Raw genomic sequence first — 5,552 nt, 5'->3', positions numbered from 1 at the left:
AAGACACACACATGGAAATTGCATATGTATACAGCAAACTGATAATAGTGAGTGCACAAGTGCCCAGTCTTGTCTGACTCTTTGCAACTCCACAGACTGTAGGCCTCCAGGCTCCTCTGTCTGTGGAATTTTCCAGGCAAGAATATTAGAGTGGGTCGCCATGCCCTCCTCCAGGGAATCTTCCCATCCCAGGGATTAAACCCACGTCTCTTTATGTCTCCTGCATCAGCAGGTGGGTTCTTTACCGGTTGAGCCACCAGAGAAGCCCAACTATCAATAGTGGTTTCCCCTAAAGAGTTGGACAACATGGAAGAGTGGGAGGGAAGTCTGTTGGAAGAGAGAGTTTTTTTTTTTTTTTTTACCTTATACACTGCAATATTTAACCATTTAAAAAACAAATATAAGTAAAAGCGAGCAAAGAACAGTAATGCTGAGAATTAAAAAACAAGGGTTCCAGATCAGCTATACTAAATAATCTCCAGGGAAAAGACATCCGAGAAGAACGTGAGGAGCAAGCATGAAGGGAATTGGTCATATTTTCAATATGGTGGGAAAATACAAGAGCTGTTGGAGCAGGATGGTGACAGAATTGCATCTGCATTTCCAAACGGTCATCTTGCTCCACGTCACTAATGATTGGAGAGACTCAACTCCAAACGCCAAGGAGGAACCACTTCGCCCGAGTCCGACTGGGCCTCATTGCAATGTCTGTCCATAGCAGATGCTGGAGAAGCTGTGGAGCAAAGGGAACTCTCCTCCACGCTGAGTAGGAATGGGAGTTGGTACAGCCGGGATGGAAAAGAGTACGGAGGTTCGCGAAGGAACTAAAAGTAGAAGTAGCCTATGGTTCAGCAGTCCCACTCCCAGGCATAGATCCACCCCCAGTCCAAGCCAACAAGCCAGATGCCCCGTTTGGGCACATCGATCTGTGCGCGCGCTCGCATGCGCATGCGCGATCGCCTGCGAGGCTGGGGGTGGGGCGGGGGCTGGGGCTCTGGCTGGAGTCGGTGCAAGCCCCGGGATTGCCTGAGGCAAGCCAAAGGAGCCCCAGAGGGAGACGGGACGGCCGGTCGTCTGGTTTCCTGAAAGCCGAATGCGAATGCGGAGGGGCTCGCGGGCCGCGGGGAGGCAACCCAGGTGTGCAGCGGGAGTCGGGGCCCCGGCCACCCACTCACTCCCCCCGCCCCGGGAGGGGCTGGGGCTGCGGGGGTGGCGGGGGGGCGAGGGGGGTGTGGGTCCAAGAATTGGGACGCGGGGCGGGGGCTAAAGGACCTCTTCTGGTAGGCAAAAAAGCCTCCAGCACCCGGAATTCCCAGGTGGTCTCCCATCCAAGATACTAAACAGGCCCGACCCTGCTTAGCTTCCGAGATCAGACGAGATCGGGCGCCTTCAGGCCGGTAGGGCCTGAGAAGGACGCGGCCGCCGCGGGGCGCCCTAAGAGCCTTGCGCTTCGCCTCCCTTTCGCTCTGACCTGCAGGTCGGGCCAACGGGCCGCCCCTCTCCTCGGGGGGCCCTGCTGTACTTGAGCCGCACGACCCGCGACCGCACTCCAGCCTGCTGACGCCGGCCCGGCCCCCGAACACCGCCAACACCAGACCAGCAACCGCCTGGCCGGGCCCGGGGGCCCGATGGGCTTCCAGGACCCCCCAGTGACCGGGAGGGCGTGCGTGCGTGCGCGCGGGGCCTGGGGGGTGGGCTGAGGGGTGCGGAGGTCTCGGCGCCCTCCCACCCCCGGCCACTCCAGACCCGGCCGCGCTGGCTGAGCGGGGCCTCCCCCCCCATCCCGTTCGCTGTCCAGGGCCGCGCGACCCCGGAGGTGTCGGTCTTCGGGGCCCGCCGCCTCCCGATCCCCGCGGCCCGGGGGCCTCTGAACCTCCTGCGGGCCTAGGCGCAGCGAATCTTGAGCGCCCAACTTGCCCGGCACCTGCCCGCTGCCCAAACCCACCGGGAGCCACGGAGGCGCGGTCGACCGGAGCGCCTCAGCCCCGCCCCTTTGCCCTACCGAGGCGCCCCCCTTGTCCCCACGCCGCCCGCCAAGCACCCGACCTTCCTGAGAGAGCAGACGAACCACAGGCAGGCACACAGACAGACACACACACACACACACACGAGTGTGGTCTTTGGAAATACTTCTGTTCGTAGTTGCTGGGTTGAGCCCAACTCTTATAGGACCCATGGAGTGCGGCCCATCAGGCTCCTCTGTCCGTGGCATTTCCCAGGCGAGAATACTGGAGTGGGTTGCCATTACCTTCTCCAGGGGATCTTCCCGACCCAGGGATCAAACCCGAGTCTCCTGCGGGCGGATGCCTTGCCATCTGAACCAGCACATTGCGAATTCCCTAGGCAAAATACAAAGAAAAGGGCTCGTGTGCTACTAAGTGGAAAGATGATTGAAGAAACAGAAGGTGTCCTTTGTTGGTATCTTGGAATCTTTCTTGAGTTTTCGTTGATTTTTACTCTTAAGGCTACTTGAACAAGGCAAGAGAGAAACCCCAGAACTGAAAAGCAATTGACTTTTTTGAAAGAAACCTGTGCAGGTTAAGCACTCTTCGTTTTTGAGAGATGGTGAAACGCAAAATCTTGATTCAACACATATGACTTTGGTGAACTTTATTTCAAATCTCCATGATGAACCCCTAAGGCGTCCAGGAAGAAAGGAGTAGAGCGGGAGGCAAAAAGAGCAACCTTTCCCCTTGGCGCCATCCCAACCAGCTGCTTAGTTCCTTCATCTCATGGACTACCATCTGGGCTTATCTGGTTTGTCTGATTCTTGTTTCAGGGCCCGTTTCTAGTCACAAGGCTGTCAAGAGTGGGGGGTGGGGTGGGGGGTGGGGGAAGCCCTTCTTTCCATTCCACATGAGACCCAGTGGACAATCCAGGCCCTGGCCACTGCATAGAGCGTGCAGCAACAATATCAACGGTGATGCTGGTTAACAACGCATATTCCTGGAATCCACTCCGTTGGCTACTGAGTGTGTGCGGTGGTGGTCTGGAACCTATACCTGGAAGCTTTCTTGATGATTGCAAATGACACCAAAGTCCGAGGACGATGGAAGATCTTCACGTTTCTGCAAGAGCCACACACCTCCAGAAGGAACCACAAGACTTGCCTGACATGGTCAAGGTCTAAGTATTGGACTACACGTCGGAAGGTCTCCACCTTTGCTATGGAAGTCAAACGATCTTTCTTGGAAATGAAAATGGATCACACTGAACGTTCACATTCTTCTAGAGCATTTGAAAAGCCCTAAACTGTAGAAATCTGCTGTACGAGTTCCTTGAAAGCAAGAACCCATACTGATGGATATGTCTTAGTGCCTTAGATTGTGCCTTGAATATAGCGTACACATGAACCCAGGAAAGGAAAGAATGGAATCGCCAAATATACAAAGAGATCAAAAGTGCCGAGCCAAGTGACACCTTGAGGCTTCCAAGAACTTTTCTGTCTTTCACACGCTAAGTAAATCCTGAGCACCTACGATGAGCTGGGAGGCATGTAATAAGTTTCTGGAACTAGAAGGCGGAGAGAAGCAGACACAGAGTTCCTGCTTTCACTGAGACGAATCTAATGATACATCACAGGCAGATCCTTGGAGAACTTGTCGAGGGGCCTCTACCCTCACCAAAACCTGGGTGTCAGGGAAGGCTTTTCAGAGTAACCATTGCGTTGAGGTCCATAGGTTGAACCTACGTAAACCAGGGTTGAGATGCAGGAAGAATTTCAGGCAGGGAAAACAGCATCCTGGAAGTCTACGTGACCAGGGAAACTTAGGACGTTCAAGAAATGAAAATGCCCTATGGGATGGAAGCCAAAGAGTGCAGAGGGCATTCCAGGGAAAAGACATCCGAGAAGAACGTGAGGAGCAGGCATGAAGGGAATTGGTCGTATCTTCAATATGATGGGAAAATACAAGAGCTGTTGGAGCAGGATGGTGACAGAATTGCATCTGCATTTCCAAACGGTCATCTTGCTCCACGTCACTAATGATTGGAGAGACTCAACTCCAAACGCCAAGGAGGGACCACTTCGCCCGAGTCCGACTGGGCCTCATTGCAATGTCTGTCCATAGCAGATGCTGGAGAAGCTGTGGAGCAAAGGGAACTCTCCTCCACGCTGAGTAGGAATGGGAGTTGGTACAGCCGGGATGGAAAAGAGTATGGAGGTTCGCGAAGGAACTAAAAGTAGAAGTAGCCTATGGTTCAGCAGTCCCACTCCCAGGCATAGATCCACCCCCAGTCCAAGCCAACAAGCCAGATGCCCCGTTTGGGCACATCGATCTGTGCGCGCGCTCGCATGCGCATGCGCGATCGCCTGCGAGGCTGGGGGTGGGGCGGGGGCTGGGGCTCTGGCTGGAGTCGGTGCAAGCCCCGGGATTGCCTGAGGCAAGCCAAAGGAGCCCCAGAGGGAGACGGGACGGCCGGTCGTCTGGTTTCCTGAAAGCCGAATGCGAATGCGGAGGGGCTCGCGGGCCGCGGGGAGGCAACCCAGGTGTGCAGCGGGAGTCGGGGCCCCGGCCACCCACTCACTCCCCCCGCCCCGGGAGGGGCTGGGGCTGCGGGGGTGGCGGGGGGGCGAGGGGGGTGTGGGTCCAAGAATTGGGACGCGGGGCGGGGGCTAAAGGACCTCTTCTGGTAGGCAAAAAAGCCTCCAGCACCCGGAATTCCCAGGTGGTCTCCCATCCAAGATACTAAACAGGCCCGACCCTGCTTAGCTTCTGAGATCAGACGAGATCGGGCGCCTTCAGGCCGGTAGGGCCGGAGACGGACGCGGCCGCCGCGGGGCGCCCTAAGAGCCTTGCGCTTCGCCTCCCTTTCGCTCTGACCTGCAGGTCGGGCCAACGGGCCGCCCCTCTCCTCGGGGGGCCCTGCTGTACTTGAGCCGCACGACCCGCGACCGCACTCCAGCCTGCTGACGCCGGCCCGGCCCCCGAACACCGCCAACACCAGACCAGCAACCGCCTGGCCGGGCCCGGGGGCCCGATGGGCTTCCAGGACCCCCCAGTGACCGGGAGGGCGTGCGTGCGTGCGCGCGGGGCCTGGGGGGTGGGCTGAGGGGTGCGGAGGTCTCGGCGCCCTCCCACCCCCGGCCACTCCAGACCCGGCCGCGCTGGCTGAGCGGGGCCTCCCCCCCCATCCCCTTCGCTGCTCAGGGCCGCGCGACCCCGGAGGTGTCGGTCTTCGGGGCCCGCCGCCTCCCGATCCCCGCGGCCCGGGGGCCTCTGAACCTCCTGCGGGCCTAGGCGCAGCGAATCTTGAGCGCCCAACTTGCCCGGCACCTGCCCGCTGCCCAAACCCACCGGGAGCCACGGAGGCGCGGTCGACCGGAGCGCCTCAGCCCCGCCCCTTTGCCCTACCGAGGCGCCCCCCTTGTCCCCACGCCGCCCGCCAAGCACCCGACCTTCCTGAGAGAGCAGACGAACCACAGGCAGGCACACAGACAGACACACACACTCGCACGCACCCACGCCATGGGAGACAGCTGGCCTGCGCGAGCTCCTCAGCCAGAGCCATAGCACCTGGGAGAGGCCGGGGCCAGACCAAAGGCCCGGCGG

General features: G+C 58.7%; 2 pseudogenes; both read right to left on the bottom strand.

The window, feature by feature from the left end:
• Positions 1 to 1,291: 1,291 nt before the first annotated feature.
• Positions 1,292 to 1,411, bottom strand: LOC129627423 (uncharacterized; annotated as a pseudogene).
• Positions 1,412 to 4,643: 3,232 nt separating this feature from the next.
• On the bottom strand, positions 4,644 to 4,763 carry LOC129627375 (uncharacterized; annotated as a pseudogene).
• Positions 4,764 to 5,552: the final 789 nt, after the last annotated feature.

The sequence above is a fragment of the Bubalus kerabau genome, chromosome 14, assembly GCF_029407905.1.
Source record: "Bubalus kerabau isolate K-KA32 ecotype Philippines breed swamp buffalo chromosome 14, PCC_UOA_SB_1v2, whole genome shotgun sequence".
Taxonomy (NCBI): Eukaryota; Metazoa; Chordata; class Mammalia; order Artiodactyla; family Bovidae; genus Bubalus; species Bubalus kerabau.
Note: the sequence above shows the minus strand (reverse complement) of the source record. Positions and strands in the feature narration are given on the sequence as shown.